General features: G+C 51.0%; 1 protein-coding gene across 2 annotated transcripts in view; it reads left to right on the forward strand.

The window, feature by feature from the left end:
* The window catches only part of Pak6 (p21 (RAC1) activated kinase 6), a 34862-nt gene that overhangs the window by 2210 nt on the left and 13091 nt on the right, over positions 1-19561 (forward strand). Inside the window, exons 1-2 of one of the 2 annotated variants that reach the window (XM_032903926.1) lie at positions 12364-12419; positions 12839-12944. The gene's annotated coding sequence lies outside the window, so the exon portion shown is untranslated. Of the gene's footprint in view, positions 1-12363; positions 12420-12838; positions 12945-19561 lie in introns of those variants that run through there. The other variant, XM_032903925.1, reaches the window with a different exon arrangement.

The raw sequence follows: 19561 nt of genomic DNA on the forward strand, positions 1-19561 counted from the left end.
TAACGCAGTGCAGCCTCTGGTGTAGAATGCCAAGGTCAGAGAATTTTGCATTTCTTCGGTGGGGGTGGCAGGGGTGTGTTTCCCTAAATTGATTCTGATAAACTGAGTTCCCAGGGTGGGCTTGGGAGCTCACCTAGTTAAGATCAGGGATTGGCCTTTGGGTTAAGAAGGGTCCCCCTCTGTGAGCATTTTTACCCACATTTTTTTTTTCCTGGTGATCAGCCTAGGAATGCTAATGGCAGGTACCAGGGGACTTGGCCCCAAGAATAAACCCTTCTAGAAGAATTTGACTTGGGTGGAAACTCTGAGCCCCTGCAGGGCATATAGGAACTGCATAACCTTTCTTTTTTTTTTTTTTTTTTTTTTTTTCCCGGGCTGGGGGCCGAACCCAGGGCCTTGCGCTTCCTAGGCAAGCGCCCTACCCCTGGGCTAAACCCCCAACCCCTGCATAACCTTTCTGATGACCCCTCCCCCACCCACATACACTGGGTGCATTTGAGATTTGCCAGGCACAGGGACGGTGCAGGCCAGTGGGACTCCAGCCTACTCTATGTAGTTTTCCTCAGGACGACCAGCACAGTTCCCTGCCCTGGTCCTGGGAGAGAGAACACAAAGGATCACAGTCAGGAGGAGACTCTAGTATTTTCTATACCTGGCTCCAGGATGAGGAAAATGGCTAGGCTGTGGAAGGGCTTCTTGCTTCCTCTCAGAAGGTGACTCTTAACCTTGGGAGCCTCCAGGTCTGCAAAACTGAGCAGAAGCCAGAGCCCAGCTGCGAGCAGGATGGCAGATGCTCGGAATGTGCAAGCAAACAGTAGTCCCTCAGGGAGGCAGCTGGCATGGCCAGGAGGAAGCCTAGGGTAGAAGCCAGGCCACCGGAAGATGGAAAGTCTGTTGCAGTCTTAAGAGGGTTCAGTGAAGCCCTTGGGCTGGTTTCTGACCATATCTGTCTCTGTGAGAGATTCTGGGTACAGAGGACTGGCAGAGCCAGTCAAAGAATAGGCTGAAATACTAGAAGATGGTATTATTCCTTACCCACATGGCCCAGAGGTTTCCCCCAGTGCAGTATATCTCCCTTGCAGAAGGCAGAAGGAGCTTCTGAGAGACCTGTGGCTGGAAGCAGAGAGCCTTTCCTGGTGGCTCCATCCAGATGTCAGTGGGGACACCCAGCAGTAGAGCAGGTGGTCAGACCTGGACAGCACTGGGCCCTGCAAACCTTACTGTCAGGCATCTAGTTTATAGCCAGCCTTGGCAGGGCGGCAGCTTGAGAAAAGAGCTCATTTCTGTGAGTCTCCTGGTACAAGTGGGCTAGCTAGGAAAGTGGGGCACAGCATAGGAAATGGGAACTTCTTAGCTGAGGTTGGCCCTCCTGTGTGTGTGAGCTATACGCCTGACCTGGAAAACTGCCGGCCCCTGAGCCCCACATATACTCTATCTCCATCATAACTTAAACTCTGGCTCCAGGAAGGAATAAGCCGAGAAAGGGACCAGTGAGAAGGAGGAGGCTTGTCTCTTCTGGTGTCTCAGTCTGTGTGTGCTACTACAACATAGTCCGTGCTGTTGTTTTAAACACAAAATCCCAGCCATTCGGTCTACCAAATGAAGACACTGAAGTGAAAGCCTGCTAGCTCGGAGAGCCAGAGAAGCACCCCACTGTCCTTACTCTACTGTCATCCCAGAGGGAAAAGCTCCTTCTCCTTCTCCACTCTGTCTTAAATACCTTCCGACTCAAAGACCCTCCTTTCTGTTTACTTCCGCCATCCCCCGTCAGCTGGTTCTCTGTCAGCTGGTCACTGGCTCTGCCTCTTGACCTGGGGTTGACTTACTTAGCTCTTGGATTAAAGGTGTGTGCTAGGGCTGAGCCACAACGCAAGTTTTTTCTGGTCCATGATCTTGGGGTTCACAATGTGATCAAATATCCTGCAATAATGTACTGCTACCTAATTTACACCCCAAGGAGCTTTATTTGTACCTCAGTTTCAGAAGCCAGGGAGTCCAAGGTCAAAGGGCTCACATTTAGTAAAGCCTCTGTGCTGACTGAGATGTTACAAGGCAGAAAGGCAAAAGAGCTGCACCCACTCTGATCTACGCTGTGTAAGGACAGCAATCCACTCATGAGGGTGACACCCTGGTGACCCAAATACCTCTCAACCTTTTGTACTGGGGTTAGTTGCCAGTAGACCATAGTACCTGGCAGGTAGTGAGATCCAGACAATGCTTGTTCCTGCTTGCTGGCTGGTAGCTAGTGATTGCCTGGTTACTAAGTACCAAATCCAGATGGCTGGAAGAGGGAGTGGGAAAGATAAACGGGACAGATCTCTGGGCCTCGGGAACTTTGCACAGAGTAAAGGGATGGAGAGAGAGGCTGAGCTTGGGGTCAAGGCTGAGCCACAGGGCCAGGTTATAACTGGATGGTTTCTCCTTATGCCTTTGATGGCCCATCTCATTTCTGAAGTTGTCACCCATGATTCATCCAGTCCAAATAATTTATGAATTCAAGCAAGTCCTAAATTAGAACTTCATAGAAATGTACCCCACCCCCACAAAGTCCCTATGTTCTGAGAGAACTCTATGTGGAAGCAGCTCCTATCTCTAGATCCAGGCAAAGCATGCTCAGGAATAAGTCCCAGACCTGGGACATGTCACCGACCGACAGAGTCAGGAGTGTGTGTCAGGCCTGCGTTGATGCTTCTGATGACGTCTCTCCACCTCAGTTTCCTCTCCCAACCCACAAGGGTAATTAGCACCCGTGAGCTAGGGCTTTTGAAGGGGTGGCTAGGATGCTTTGGAAACTGCTGAGACCATCAGAGGAGAAAGGTGCTGGAAAGAAGGGGCCCATCTTATTTAGGGGACCCAGGAAAGGTTCGCTGGGTGACTGTGGAAGACCCTCTCCTGAGAGAAGTGAAGATATAACGTTGACAGCTCCACCCCCAAGAAAGCCAGGGAGAACAGCGACACCAGATCTGTTTGCCCCATTGAGTAAATCGTGTGCCCAGGTTCTTTAAAGATCCCCAGGCCATGGAAAACAGTTCCTTCTGAGGTCCAGCATTCAGGATCCTGAGGGATCTGGAGTACGCTGTACCCATGCAAGGGATGGGGAGGCGAAGTGTTGCTTGGTACCACTCCTCTGAGAGCCTGACACCTCTCTCACAGTGGAGGCTGCAGTTCCTGAAGAGCTATGATCTCACTATGCCCATCTGACGTACAAAGGCTGCATGTAGAGAGGACCACTGATGAAAGACTTGGGATGCTCCGTCCCAGACACTTTTAAAACTTTTCCTACCAAGTGGTTTTCTATCCTAGTAATTTAGAAAAGTTAATTACCACCACCACCACCACCACCAGCACCATCACCACCATCACCACCATCACCACCACCACCACCACCACCACCATCACCACCACCATCACCACCACCATCACCACCACCACCACCACCACCACCACCACCATCACCACCATCACCACCACCACCACCGCCATCATCACCACCATCAGCCATCACCACCACCATCACCACCACCACCACCACCACCACCACCACCACCACCACTGCCACTGCCCTCTCTGATTTCACCTAGAATCAAGGCAAACCCAGAACAAGACAAGTTCCCTTGTTAAGCTGGGAGAAATTTCCTCTCCAGACAAGAGGTCACAGGACCTGAACCCCAGCAAAGCAACACTCACATTGGTCAGTAATGTGTATAAAAGCTCAGTATGGTGTTACAGTGCAGAGGCCCAAGCATTGGCAGAGGGACACTGAGTCCCGTTTTTGGACAATCGGGACTTCTCTGGGGCACTCGTTCTGCTCATGATTTGGGCAGCACTGTACTGAGGACACTCTGATTGGGTCAGCATTTTTGTCTGGATTCTAGGGCCCTAGACCTTGGCTAAGGAGGGAGCATCATGGCTGAGTCCTTCCTTCTCACTTCAGGCAACCCAAAGCTTGGAAAAGGCTTTCCTGAGTGCTCAGAAAAGTATGGGCAGAAACCTCAAGTCAGCTGTGTTCTGGCCTCTGATCTCAGTGCAGCAGGGGCCCAGGCTACTTTCCCCCACGGCAAATAGCAACAAACCAGTCACCTTGCTCAAGGCTGCCTACATGGCACCCGGACTCCCAGAAGCTCAGGCATCAGCAGAGTTACAACTGGGAGGACTGGTTCTGTAGTTTGGTTTTCTGGCCTGGAGCTTCTCCAGCTTCGTTTCTTTCTTCCAGCTTCAAAGGCATCATGTGGAATTGGACAAGAAGGAACTGAGGCAGGAGGAGCTAGGGGACCATTCAGCCAGAGTACAAGTTGCCCAGGAGAGGAAGGGCTATCCAGAAGTGAGCTGGCCCTCTTAGATGTTGCAGCACCTTCAAGACAGAGGAGGGGTTTTCTGACCATGTTTAATCCAACTCTCATTAACGTATAGAGGAAAACCAGCCCAGAGAGAAAATGGGGAGGGGGGTCCTGAGGTCACCCCGCTAAGTAGAAGCCCTGCCTCCCTTGACCAGCAGTAGGTGAGCATAGCTGGTAGCTTGATGGTTTTGAGAGAGGTGGCTTGGCCTGACAGTGGGAGGCTGGACAGGTCCCTCTGCCGCCTGTGCATGTTGTTGTAACAGGGCCTGCACTGGCCGTCTCACCCTGCATTCTGCTCAGCACAAGGCCTCAGTCTGGACTGTGTTTATTAACCAAGTATTCCCCAAGGACAGATATCATTCCTGGGCACTGCACTAGGCCACTGGCCAATAAACAGAGCTAACTAATCTGTAAATGGACTGACTCAAGTTCTGTTGTGTCCCAGGAAGTATCGCAGGCTGTGATGAAAGCCTTAGGCCAAGAAGCGGACAATGATAAGATATCTGGAAATGAGAGAATCTGGGCAGAAGGGAGGGGAGAGAAGGCATGTGTGGAGGCAGATCTCCAGTTATCTCTCCCCCCGTATATATTCTCCTCTCTCTTTCTCACCATGTGTCTGTCTGCCCGTCTATCTGTCCATCTGTGTGTTACATGGTGATGTGCTCAACAGACCCATGAGAAGGCCAGAGGCTGACATCATTGTTTTCCTCAATTACTTCTCTACCCTACTTTTTTTTTTTTTTTTTTGAGAGAGAGAGAGATTAAGTTTTCTATGTGAGTGTCTGTGGATGTGGATGCCATCTATGGATGTGGATGCCATCTATGGATGTGGGTGCCAATGTGTGTGTACAGACCAGAAGAGGACGGTAGGTTCTCTGGAACTGTCCTTATAGGCAGTTGTGGGCCACCTGATATGGGTGCTGGGAACTGAACTTTGTGTCCTCTGGAAATGCCAAAAGAAGTCAAGTGTTGAGTCATCTCTCTAGCACCCCTTTCGAGATAGGGCATCTTACTGAACCTGGGGCCTGTTATGTCAGCTAGACAGCCTGGCCAGTAAGCCCTGGGGGGGGTCTGTCTCCTGCTTGCCCCAAGAGCTGGGGATACACTCCGTGCTGCACCATAGCTGGTCTTTTATGTGGGTCTTGGCAGGGGAGAGTGTTTGAATCCAGGTTCTTATGCTTGCACAGCAATTCCTTGGCCCACTGAGTCATCTTTTTATCCCAGAAGGAGGAATGTAAGTGTGCAGCCCTCACCATCAGAGGTCAGTTCCCAGGAAGGAGAGCATGGTCCCATGTCAGCAGATCTAAGACAGGCAAGAACTTGGTGGGTAGAACTTGCTGGGAGAGGGTGTGCCCAATGTCCAGAAGAGAGGGGTGGTAGAAGTGTTAGCCCTTGGGAAGAATGGAGCCATATTCACAGTAGATGGGCAGGATAAGTAGATACTCGGGACTCTATAAAGCATGAAAGAACAATACGGGGGACCCCTCCCCACCATCCACCAGCCAAGCAGGGGCGCAGGTGTCGCTGTGGCAAGGGTGTGGGTGTGGCAATGGTGTGACCAGGACCCATCCTGTCAGTGTTCATAGGAATGGTCCAGTAAGCAAACAGGAGCTTTGACCAGAAAAGGAAATACCCAGGGAGAATAGACAGTTCAGTCAAGCACAGACCAGCCAAGTGGCAGTTAAACAAGCCGTGCCTTCAGATATCAACCTAAAGTCAGAGCTTCCCAGTGACCGCACAGCCCAGACCCTATGATGTCCATCCAACTACACTTAAGTATTTTCAAAGAATTGGGGGTGGTACTTGGGAAGGGTAACATCATACACCCTCCGAAACTTTGGTCCTTATCTGTCCAGGCACAGGAGTCTCCCCAACCCCCATACCATCACCATCTGTGGCTCCCTGAAAATCAGACCGAAGGGCTACAGGCATAGCCCTTCCCCGGCCTCAGACCTGAGCTAGCAATGGCAGGTCCAACAGAGAGAAAGAATAATGAAGGGGTTCTATTCAAGGGGCCTTCCAGCGGTTAGTTAAGCCTGTAGCAATGGCAGCTAGTGAGCTGAAGCGACAGCAAACGGCATTTGGAAGAAATTTTGGAGGAAACTTTGGAGGCATTAATAGTAGCGCCTGCAAAGCAACTGTAGCAAGAAGATATTAAATGAATTCATCACGGCTCTAAAGCAAGTGTCCTTGCTGTAGAGATAGCTTTGCTCCCCAGGCCTTCCCGGGATGGCTTAGCTCATAGTCCACACACCCGGGAAGGGTGCCATGGTCTGCAGAGAGGCCAGTGTTCCTGAATGGCTTCTCTCAGGTTACCAGGTCCCTTGGGAAGGTCTGGCTAGTTGAACTGAACTCCCACTGCCAGTTTTTGTTTGGAGAACAGTCTAGAAAAGGTCAGAATTTGGGAAAAAGGAGGGGGGGGAGGGAGGGAGGGAGAGAGAGAGAGAGAGAGAGAGAGAGAGAGAGAGAGAGAGAGAGAGAGAGAGAGTTATGGGTAAGCTCAGTATGCCTGAGTTCTTGTACCATCAGCAAATGGATGGACGGTCCCATCAAGTGGGACTTTTCCTTAGGCTTAGACTTTTCCCAACAATAACTGGATGCTAGGCAGAGCTGAATTTTTCCCCCCTGGGCCATAGAGTAGATGGACTTACTCTATGGATTGGTTGAGTAGTTGGCCGTCTATCTTCTGGAAGAATCCTGGGATTCTGCTCTGTGGCAAACCTCAATGGGCTTGACTGATCTTTATGGAAGGTGTATTTTGGATACACTGTGTGTGTGTGTGTGTGTGTGTGTGTGTGTGTGTGTGTGTGTGTGTGTGTGTGTGTGTGGTTTGTGAATGTCTGTGTGTGTGTGTGGTTTGTGAATGTCTGTGTGTGTGTGTGTGTGGTTTGTGAGTGTCTGTGTGTGTGTATGTGTGGTGTGTGAATGTCTGTGTGTGTGTGTATGTGGTGTGTGTGGTATGTGTATGTGGGGTGTGTGTGTGTGGTGTATGTGGTATATGTGTGGGGTGTGTGTGTATATGGTATGTTTATGTGGTGTATGTGTGGTGTGTGTGTGTGTGCTTGTATGTGGTGTGTGTGTGTGTGTGTGTGTGTGTGTGTCTGTGTCGTGTCTGTGTCTGTGTGTGGTCTTCCTGACCTTTCATCAGGTGTGTTCACTCGGTTTGGAGGTACTGGTCCTAAGGACCCCTGCACCCCAATGCTTAGACCTCATCATTTCATTATTCTCTCAAGGGAAGGGAGCAAAGTTCTCTCACTATCCACATCAAGAAACCAAAGCTGAGGTCATGGCGAACACCCAGACAGGGCAAGGAGCTCCGGTTCTGCAGGAATTGGTGGTTTCTAGAGCTGGACTCTGCCTTCTCCTGCAGGAGGACCCAAAGGTCTGACAAAGTTAGCTGCCAGACCCTTAGAGCTAAGCACTGTGCTCTCGTCCCACCAGCGAATGCATGGATGGGTTGCACAGGAAGGGCAATAGTTAGAACCAATCCCAGAGCAGAAAGAGATAGGTGTGGAACATTCTAGAAGAGAGGGCTGGGAGTTCCAGATCTGCCCCTCCTAGAGCCCGGTCTCCATAGGACCCCTTATCCTCCCGACAGTGTGCAGTGTCAGTGCCTGCCTCCCCAGTAGTCTCTGAATGTGGGACTCATCATTGTGGTCTGCGATGGACAGACAGCGTGAAGCAGGGTCTGCAGGCACGGTGTTGACTCATGAGTAGTGAAACCCAGGACTCAATTCCTTGCAGTGGTTCAGTGATCACCTTTGCTTTGCACATATGGAGGCTCCCCTGTCCTCTTCAGATTCTGGTTAGACATATCCACTGTACAGGACTCACCCTTCCTGAGTAGTGGTGTAAGGTGCCCTCTTCCCACTGCCACCTTTTCAGACTGTCCTTGGCTTAGGGACTTCTGAGCACCTTCACCTGTGTCATATACATGTGGCTTCTTCACTCAGCAGCCGGCTTACAGCACTGGCTGCTGTGCAGAATCCACTGACCACACTCCTTCTATACAATGCTCTTCCTCCTGACTCTGAGAGCTCAGAAGTCCAAGGTTAAGATGCTGGAAGGTTTGATGTTCAGTAAGACCCATTTTCTGGTTTATTAGTGGTTGTCTTTTCATAATGACATCAGGGGGCTAGAGATAGGCCTACTCTGGGGCCTCTTGTGTAGGGCACTGACTCTAACTCATGCCATGTTATGGGGTTTTAGGGTAGAAGCCTGTGCTCTGCAGCCCCAACAAGCCAGGTGCAGCCACCTCACTGATACAGTGCCAATTAAAGAAGAGAGTAGTGGGGACTGGGAGTAGGGGGAAAAAGATGTATACAAAATGGCCACACCGGGAAAGGAGCGGATGAGGGATCCAGTGACCCCCTAAGTCCATCTTCAGGAGTGCCGACGGGTTTGGTTTTGAATAGAGAGCAGTAAGAGTGTGTAAGTAACCGGTCTTTATTGTCAGTGTGCGGTTCTGCACTTTAGAAACCCATTTCTGTCTCAGCAACATCCTGCTAGGTGGGTGGATGGGCTGTCAGATCTGTACGAAGTCCCTCCCTGGGAGGCAAGCTCTGGCTGGCACCAGGGCTTCCGCTTAGCCTTTTCCTTAGAAAGGAATTCAAGCAGAAAATCATAATTCCTTGTGGTCCACTACCTCATAGACTGATAGCTGGAAGGGAGGGCAGAGGCGTTTCTCTTTAGAATGTTTCCCTCCAAGCCAGGAGTTACTTGGTAGTGTTTGTTTGTTTGTTTGGTTGGTTGGTTTGGTTTGGTTTTGGAGACAGTTTCTCTTTGTAGTCCTGGCTGTCTTAGAACTTGCTATGCAGACCAGGCTGGCCTCCACCTCACAGAGATCCACCTGCCTCTGCCTCCCAGGGCTGACTGGGGTTAACCACTAGGCTAGTTACAGGGCCTTTAGGTGCTAAGCACTTCTAAGACCCTGCCTTTTAGTAACCTTCTCACGCTGGTGATTTGATCGCAACATTTGAATAGGTAAGTGTGGGGGTGGGGAGGACCCATACATTTGCTTTACGAAGGGATTATGAGTCCTTTCCTAGCCATGGTGTGCCTCAGTTTCATCACCTGTAAAGTAATAATAGTAATATGGTATTTCCAGGGTTATCGTGCAGACTAAATAAGACAGTGTATGCTAAGAGCTACATTCAGGGCGCTGCCCAGGAAGCCTTCAATAATTGCCAGGTCTGATTACTACTGTTAGGGAGCAGAGGCATCCAGAGATAGGAAACTCGTAGAGAGCTTGTTAGCAAGCTCCAGTCCCTAGGAAGTGTGTCAAGTCCTGAGCAGAAAGGATTATGCCGGGAAGGATAATGTGTTTGTATTTCTAAACCACAAGTTGATCCATATCTTTCCTCTTTGGCCCTAACCTGGGCTCACAGCCCTAGCTGTGCCTGGTCAGATGTTACAACAGGCCTGACAGCCACTGACTGAGAGAGAACTGGGAAGTGCTCACCCCACCCCATGTGCCACCCTGAGGCACTTGAAGATTGTGCTGGCTGGCTGACTGGCCAATATTCCAAGAGCCCTTTTTCCTGGTGTTACCAGTGCTTTCTCCAAAGCTCCTGCCTGTTGCGTGGACAATAACACATGAACTCCCTCAGCAGCAGACCCATGCCAGAGACCATGTCTCCTCAGGGGAGTGTATGCCTGGTATCCACATCCTTGGCACCACAATGGCGGAAAGAGGCCTAGAGTGAGCTTCCTGTACACAGGAGGCAACACTTTTCATCTGTTGCTAGGCGTTTCCACACTGTGGTCCTGCTTTCTCCTCTGAGGCAGGGTTGAGCTGGGCATGGATCAGAGGAGCAGAGAGAGAAAGAGACACAGGGGAATCAGCCCCTCAATCCACCCTGCAAATTCTAGTCATCCCAACTGGGCATCATCCAACCTAGTGCGGCTGAACTTGGGTAGAGGCAGTGGGAAGTGTAAAAATGCGGCTTGATGTGTGTTAGACCATTTGACTGAGATGCCCCCCAGTATGGTCCTGTACGGAGCATGGGGACTTTTCTTACTGATAGCAGGTTTGGTTAACTTCATCCATCTTGCTTGGGAGCCCCTGCCTTTCTTGAGGCCCCAGTCCCTAGTTCAACATCTAAGGGTGGAGGGGGAACCTAGGGCTTTCTAAACTTACTCCCTGAAAGGAAAGGAGGAGTCTTGGCTGATATCTACCCTGGGATATGTAATTCTTTTTTTTCTTTTCTTTTCTTTTTTTTTCGGAGCTGGGGACCGAACCCAGGGCCTTGCGCTTGCTAGGCAAGTGCTCTACCACTGAGCTAAATCCCCAACCCCTGGGGTATGTAATTCTTGATTCAAATTAGATGCCAATTGATTTCTGATAATATTCTAGTATTCCTATTTTATTGTAGTTCAGCAATTCAAAATTAATGCTTAGAGCCATGGTCTTGGCATATAAAGGGATTTTATTAAAAGATAGTAATTCGCATGTACACTTGTGGATCAGTAAAAAGCAATTTAGGGTGTTGGTTCTAGATTCATTCAACGCTGTGTTTCTTTCCAGCCTTCGCTTGTAGTTCATTTCAAACACACAACAACCAATCTCGTTCTTCCCTCCACGCTGCACAACCTTCTTGCTACAGCCAGCATCAGACAAGTACCTTGGCCCCAGAGATCTGTGGGGAAGCCATTTGTATCACGGCAAGGGGCTCTGGCAGCTTCCCGGCTGGCCACAGATGTTAGGGTTTGCTTACAAGGTCCAAAGGAAAGCGAATCCACTTAGGAAAGATATGGCAAAGTAGGGAGCAAAGAGCCACAAACTGCACATGTATGTGTACCAGATATGGTGGACAAGAGTGGGTGACCAGAACCTGTGATCAGCCGCGGTGATCTATCCCGCCCTTCAGTGCACTGCACCTGAGTCTGGCCCCATGCTTTCTCCAGTACAGCAGGGGGCATGGGAGTCTGAGGGGCAACCAGACAGGGCACAGGCCTTTGTGGGTCTGGCAAGTTCCCATGGATCCCCTTCATGCTGGTTAGTGGAAGCCATATCATAAGCTCTAGGTAAGCTACCCAGCCCACAATGTGGATGACTTAATCAGAAATATCACCCATGATGTCCCTTAAAAGCCGAAGTTTGAGATACCAGCAATGGTGGCAAAAGAAGGAGTCCTGTTCCGTGTCCATCCCTGTGTCCACAGGGATGTCTGTGACACGTAGCCTCCCATAGGAAGCAGTCCCTTGGGTGCCAAATGTCACATATTTCTAAGCCAGAATCCCTTTAGCACTTAGCAAGGCAAGTACGGTTCTCTCCGAGAGCCCAAGGGAAGGACAGCGAAGGTCTTTTCCATTCCTTGTTTGGGGAGGAGGCACAGGTGGCAGGTGGCAGGTGGCCACTGCTCCTCCAAGCCAGGTAGAGGCTCCTGCAGGAACTTATCACTCTGTTTCCGTGTGCCAGGCTGCTGGAACCGAGCTCTCCCCAAAGTCCCTTTCTTGTAATCTTAAAGCCACATAAAGTTCTCAGGACTAAGCCAGGATGACAAAGAAATCGGGATCCCTTTATATCCTGCTCTCCTGCCTGCATAAAGAGGCCACCCCAGGACAGTCGCAGAGCTGGGGAACTTGTCCAGACTCGGCAAGCAAGCCAAGATGCGGGATTTCAGGGCTCCGGATCCGGCCCTGAGAGATGTGCGAGTGGGCACATCTTGGAGAGTGGGCCCGGGGCTCCAAAACAAGCATTTGCGAGCAACTTAACGAGCCGATTGCACAACAGCCGATTAGTAGATAATCCAAGTCCTGGCTTGGCGCCGTGGGGGAGGTCGCCGCTGGTAGGAGGTGGTCGGAGGGGTTGGGGCTGAGCTTCTGGAGAGAAGGCGGTGGGCATGCAGCCTCCCCTTAGGTTGATCCGGGAGCGCCCCTCGCGATCTCTCCGGAGCTCCCGCGCTCTCGGCGCCCCACCTGAAGCCACACCCTGCAGTCCAACTCCGCGCCAGGTGAAGCGGGCGTCGCACCGACGTGCTGCCGCCCCTCCTTGCCGTGCCCGCGCCCAGGTCCCTCCCGCGGAGGGCGGGCCCGGCTCCCGCGGCCTCTCGGGGCTCTCCGCGGCTTCCCGCTTGGCAGGTGGGTGCCCGGGGCCCCGGGCGGACCGGGGATCCCGGGACCCGAGCGGGGATTACGACTCCCTAGGGGACCGGCTGGTCGTGCGCACGAGGCCCCTGTCCCGGGTTCTCAATCCCCGAAGTTCGGGGATGGCACACGGCAGGTCTTAGGGGCCTTTGGGCTCCGGCACACGGGCTCGGCGACACACCTCGGCGTAAGCGCCGCACAGGACCGAGCGCGCGGGGACAAGGGCGACCTCCGAAGCGGCGCTGCGCCCCCTCCCCCACCCTCTTCAGCCCCACTCTCTGCGGCTCAGCAGGCACCCGAGTTCGCTCAGTCGCTAGGCGGGCGGGGTGCGGTTCCCAACGTCCTGGACTCCAGCCAGTCGCAGAATCCGCGGGGACACTTAATTACATTGATCACAGTGTGTTTCTCCCTAGGTCGGCAGAGGACTGGCCCTGTAAGGTCCTGGGATCTTCCCTCACCTCCATGCTCTAGAGAGCTGACCGCAGAAGGGAGAAAGGAGAGGCGAGAAGGCCACAGAAGGTGAGTGAGGGGCCTCCTGCCCCAGACCTTCCTAGGGGTAAGGTGGGAGGGGTAATGGGAGGGCAGGGGGCTGATTGCTCCCGGTACTGTTAGACAGTGGCTGAGGCCCGGTGGAGGTACGATTTCTCAATCCATAGCGTGTGTCAGATAAGTCATTTGCAACCTCTTCCAGCACATGGTAGGCCAGCAGGGAGTCAAATGGCCCGCCCAGTCTTGGGCCCAGCCTCTGATGTTATGAGGTTTAATAACCCGCTGAACAAGACAGTGTCCTACAGCTCAGGTTCACGGAATGCAAGCGCGAGGCTTGTGCTAATCGGTGCAGGAAGCCCTGCTAACAGGCTCCAGCCCATTCCACACTCTCCATGTGGGGTCTGCTGTGGAGTCACCAGGGGCTAAGGCACCAGAGTTCCTGGGATGTGAGCTGTAGTCTGCATTTTTGCCATATTCTAATGCTTTTTAAGTTCTTTTGGCTCTTTCCTGTGTGAAGGTGGGGAGTGGTCCCCGGTCCAGGTTGGATTATTTTGCACGGCTTGCCGTATATTGAACAGTGGGCTGGGAACGCATTGGGAACCAAATGGCGGTGGGTTCAGACCCCCACTTTGCTGTTGATTAATTAAGCAGTTGTTTTTCCTCCTAAAAGTTTCAATGTCTGTAAAGTGGGGTTCAGCGTCAAGTGTCAAGGATAGAGCTGTTCGCATCGGACAGCTCAGGTGTGAAACTGGAATGGTTAATGTTCAACAGCCCAAGAAGGTACCTCACCAGCCTTCAGCTAGAAGGGTTTATGCTACCTTGAGCTGGGGACTTTTGAGTTTTGAGAACAATGTGGTCCACTCTGTAAGATATTTTGGAGGGCAGAAGAGAGAGACAGAGAGAGACAGAGAGAGAGTCTAAGGAAGGATAATAATAGGAGGCCCTAACTCACCATCTCTAACACGAGGGAGGGAAGGGACCGTATCTAGAAGAAGACTGAGCTTCACAGACAAGAACAGCAGCATCTGTGTTCACATTCGTTCTCGAATGTTCATGGCCTGACCTGAGCATAGTGTTACCTGGGGTACTTTTGGGACACCAGGAGCCTTTGGCTTATGGTTTCTCTGTCCATCTCAGCTCTTAAGTAGATGCATGACAGGGCAGGCTGTTTGACATCTCTCGTACTTCTCCTGGTGGAGTGGCTTGGAGTCAGAGAGACTTTGTATCCCACATCTCCACAAGGAGAGCAGCTTTTTTCAGAACCTTGGTTTCTCCATCTGTAACACAGATGCCCAGGATAGCTTTACAAACCACAGATACGAGAATCAAAACCATCCAGGATGGCTTCATAACTAGGGAGCAGAGGCAGGAAGAACTCTGTGAGTTCAAGGCCAGCCTGGTTCACATAGTGAGCCCCAGGACAGTCAAGACTATGTAGGGAGACTCTGACAAAGCAGGCTTCACCTACCTCCCTGAGCACAAAGCAGGGAGGTCGACAAAACAGATCTGGAAAGCAAGGGCTACAGAAATATAAAACAGTCTTGTGGTTGGGGAGTCACTGCTGAAGTTCTTCTGGAAGGGTACCGAAGACCAGGGAAGTCACTGAGATCTGATAGTAAGAAGGGCCGTGGCCTGGAGCACCCTGACGGAACGTCCTCCTTCATCCTTCTTAGAGCCACTGTCCAACTTAGAACCTCATGCCCAGGACAACCCTGTGCTGTCTTGCACTTGCACCAGAAGCAGGATGGGACAAGACTGAGACTCTAGGTACAGCACACAGAGGTCAGAGAGCTGTGCTAGTGTAAGCAGCTGCTGGACCACAGCACTGTTAGAATGGTCTGGACCTGGGCCCAGACAAGGCCCAAGTCAATAACGACTGTCCTGAGCTGGCTAGCCTGCTCTTCAACCTCTCCTTCAGCAGAAGTGTTGACATTAGCTACTGAATGAGCTTCATCATCGTGTTCTTTTAAACAACAGCCATTATCTCTCCCCTAGGAGTCTCTCTGCGGCCTACAGTGTGGGAATGGTAGGAAGGTTTAGACCCACTTCTTCTCCCTGGGTTACACGAGTGGAGTACTCTGTTACCTGTGTCCTGCTTTCTGGGGCCTTCTACACCTCAGCACCATGGCCCTTTGGAGCTCTACAAAGCCAGCAGAGGGCCATAGCTTGAGTCTAACTTCTCACTCTGAAGGTGGCAAGTGAAACTTCCTCCTAGTGTGGTTTGGGAAATCAAAATAGGAAGCTGGGGTGCCACCTTTTCTGACTCTCAGGGCAGGTACAGACAAACAAAAGGTAGGCCTGGACCCTGTGGATGCTGAGCAATGAGGGGACCAGACAGGCCTGGGGCAGGGACAGGAGCTCCCTGTTGCTGAACTTATTTAAGCAGAGTGCGGCCGGACTCCTCTTGGGAACACCATGGGGATAGAAATCTGGGTAGAAGCAGAAGTGTAGGTCAGAGGCTTCATGGAGTGGGTATCTCTTCCTCTGGGGCAGGATAACCAGCATCTATTTGGAAGAAGCAAGCTTACCTTTCCCAAAAGTGAAGTCTTGTGTACTATGGTATGTGTGCGCAGAGCTGGGAGTGAAGCAGGTGCACAGTAAATGATATAATTTGATATTTAGGCAAACCCCAGAGAGTGAAAGCTAAAGAAAATCTTCCTGGCCAACAAGACAATTGAAACCGTCTTCTGTTCCCAGGAATTTCTAATCAGGGGCTGATGGGGACTGCCATTCCTCCTAGGGGGGTGGAATGACAAACCCAAGGTGAGTTTCAAGGAAGCTCACATGGAACAAGGCCCTCCTCCTTCTACAGGCCACGTGGGGCCTCAATAGGGGCAAAAAAAAAAAAAAAAAAAAAAGGATACATTTCTAAGCTCTGCACTAAGCTCTGCAGAATCCAGGAAGGTTGCCTCTGTCTTGCAGTCTGATTTTGAAGTAAGAAGGCCCTTCCTCAAGTGGAAACACCACTTGGGTGGGGTTGGGGTCCTGACAATTGACCGTAGCTAAATTTTCCTCAGGTCTAAATAGACCTGGTTTTTCCTTGCTGCTATCCTTGGGCGAGTAATTTAGTCCTTGTGACCATCTCATTCTTCACCTCCATGATGGAAAGCAAAGAGAGCTCCTCTCAGACCAACAGATACAGATCTTGAATTCGGGGTGCTCACCTAGAGCCTGGCACTTCAAACCTGAGGGATTCTTGTTAAAAATCACTCTAACTGCCCCCTTCGTAAGAACAGGCTGTTCTTCTCTTCCGGTGTACCTAAAGAAGCTGCCCAGAGGGAAAGAATTTCTTCTCTTGTCAGCAGTGGATACAAAGGCTGGGACCTAAAGATTAGGTCAAGGCCACAGATTCCAAGATTCCTGCCGAGCCTGAGGGCCCTAGATATGAACTCCCAGAAGCATGGCCTGAGCCTTCTCGTGAGGAAACTGGGCCATTACTCCCCGCTATGTTACTGTCACCTGGGCTGGGGGTCCCAGCCTCCTTCCAGTATCCCAGAACTTGCTTGTGTAAGTAACTTAATCTAACCTACTCCAGTCCCCTTCCCAGGAGCTTTACACCCCTCTCCATTCACGTTTGTTCTCAGCCTCTGGTCCCTTCCCTGAAGGAATTTTAAGTGCAGAAACCTAAAGTCATCGAAAGCCAGGTGTGGCAGGGTGAGGTGGGTAACCACACTGGACACTCACTCCTGGTGAAGGCAGGAGTGGCAGAGTGAGGTGGGTGACCACACTGGACACTCACTCCTGGTGAAGGCAGGAGTGGCAGAGTGAGGTGGGTGACCACACTGGACACTCACTCCTGGTGAAGGCAGGAGTGGCAGAGTGAGGTGGGTGACCACACTGGACACTCACTCCTGGTGAAGGCAGGAATGGCAGGTTAGGAGAACAAACACCTGATATTGATTCAAGATTGGACCCAAAGGTGATTCCCAAATAGAACAGCACAGTACAACAGATGTATATACCCCAAGGGCTCTGCTGTGAGGTTTCTGTCTGTCTTGGCCCTCTATAGCTCTGTTCTGGATCTGTGAGGAGCTAGCTGTGTGTTGTCTTGTCTCCTCCAGGAGCAGCAGTTTAAGAGCTACCCACTCATCCTCCAAGTGGATGCTTGAACTGTTTTCCCTTGTCCCTATAGAATGATGTCATCAAACATGGAACCCTGCCCACTTCCCAGTGAGTCAAGTCAATGGTTGCCACCCCAGGGGCTTTATTTTTAATATATGCCAGACCCCAGTCATCCCCAGTCTCTAGTGAAACCTTTTAAGAAACATTTCGCCTACACCTTACAGAGTACAAAATGTTCTGGTTCCATATATGGTAAGAGACAGCCTACAAGTTAGGCTAGCCCTGCTTACCTGGGCTCAGACAAGTCCTAGGTCAGGTGGAGAGCGAAGGTCCTGTCCTTCCCACTTTAGATTTCCATTGGTTTTCATTGGGCCATTAGCTAGACCCTGTTTTCTGCTGGTGAAGACTTCCAAGAAGAAGATCGTTAACACAGCATTGCACATAGTGCATCAGTGGGCACAGGGAAGGCATTGCTCACTGCACAGGTGGGCATAGGAATGGCACTGCTTACAGTGCATGGGGGGGCATAGGAAAGGCATTGCTCACTGCACAGGTGGGCATAGGAATGGCACTGTTCACCATGCGTAGGTAGGCATAGATACGACACTGCTCAGCATGCATGGGTGGGCATAGGCGTAGAGCAGGGCTCATAGAATCTGATCTGGGTTTAGTCCCCACCCCCACCCCACACACATACACAGTCATTTCCTGTTTCTGTGATCTGGGGCAGGCTCTGCCCTCCTGAGTCTCATCATCTAGATGATGAGAGATGATTACTCCCTTGCAGAGCTGCGAGCCCTCAGAAAAGGTCTGACAGATACTCAACAACAGCTCTGGCCTTTTCTGATTCTTCTCAATCTTCAAATCTCCTTGGACTCTGATCCCTCTTTCAGTGATCCCAGGCCTGTGGCTCCCTGAATTGTCACACCAGTGCTCCTCCTGGGTTCACTGCGTATGGTAACAGTTCACCCAGAAAGCTTCTGCCAGGGACTGCTACATTCTTTCTGATAGGCTCCCTGCCAGAGGAACCTCCGTCTCTAACTGGTATTGGCTGGAGTCAGCCCTCCCAGCACTGGGCACCCTGCTCTGATCCAGTCATGGGTCAGAGAGCTGGAAGGTAATATTGAAAGCACGCCTCAAACCACAGTGCATGCTGAGCCTGAGGTCTGATCCTCGGCCAGCATCCTACTTCCGGGTTAGAGCTGGAACCCGACAGAAGGGGAGAGGCCAGCCATCTTGTGTCTGCCCATTTCTACATAGATCTGAGGCCACAGTCTCTTTCTCAGGCTGGGCAGAAGGGAAAGTATGGTTTGAGCAGAGACTCCTGCCTTGCTCCTCTCTGGATGAATAGAGTGGTGACATTTAAAGACTGGTGTGGCCTGATTTGATGGAATGCCCCCCCCACATGGTGGCAAATGCAGCAACTGCCCTCTCAGTGTTCTCGGAAGTGTGTGAGAAGGAGGCCCTAGAAATGCCAAGCTGGAGGCCTCTGACTAAGCAGCTGTCCTCGGCAGAGGACGTGGATGTCCTGCCTCACTCATGGAGCCTGGGCAACACTGGCTATCTTGGCTCACTCTTCTATTTAAAAATATTGTGAGGTCTGGAGAGACGGCTCAGTGGTTAAGAGCATGAACTGCTCCAGCAATTTGGTTCCTGGCACCCAGGTCAGTTGGGTGGCACACAAGTGTCTGTAACTCCACTTGCGAAGGGTCCTACACCCACTTCTGGCCTCTGCTGGTACCTGCACTCGCATGCACATACGCAGATGTAAAAATAAACCAAACCATTACAAAATAGATAAAAGTTTTTATCTGGGTGTGGTGATCCGCTCCTGAAATTCCAGCGCTTGGGAGTGTGAAACAGAAGGATCAATGGAAGGGCCAGCTTGGGCTATATCTGTAATGACAATTTTGGAATTCTGGTTTCTTTAAAAGCCACAGAAGTATTATAAGAGTATGCTTTTGTTTTAATCCTAAGTGTGGGGTGTGGGCTACTTCCGATTGTCCGCAGCAGCTGACTGATTTGCCTCGAGCTCTCCAAGGCGCCTGATCTTGCCAGCGACAGTGTCTAAGATTGTGTGGTGTTTGGAATTCTGGGGACTTCTCAGGGAGTGTATAAATGCTAGGACCCCAATAGGTGGGTTCTTGGTGGGCTGCTGTTGGTTGTTTGTAGTTGTGATTTGTTAAGTAGTTGTTCAAAAGGAAGAAACTAAAACAACAAGAAGAAATTAGATATCCTGACAGCAAAGATCAAACGTTCCCCAAGGAATTCGATGCCCCCGATCGGCAAGAAGTAGTCTAACAATAACGATAATGTCGCCCCTTTCTGACCCCCGACTTTATTCAGCGATCTCTCTCTTTTCCTCTTTATCCCCTTTTCTCTCTTATGTACTGTGAGGGAGTTGAAAGGATAGAACAAGAGTGGAAAAGGGTAAAAGACACAAAGACACAACGTAGCCAGAGAAAAGCTACATATGTCCTAAGAACCCTATCTAAAAACCTGGTTGTTTTCCTTAGAAGACTAGGGAGGTGGCATCTGAGGAAATCCCCCATTACCCTAGCAGTTAAACTCACCAGTTATTTTCA

Source organism: Rattus rattus, chromosome 5 (genome assembly GCF_011064425.1).
Source record: "Rattus rattus isolate New Zealand chromosome 5, Rrattus_CSIRO_v1, whole genome shotgun sequence".
NCBI classification, from domain to species: Eukaryota; Metazoa; Chordata; class Mammalia; order Rodentia; family Muridae; genus Rattus; species Rattus rattus.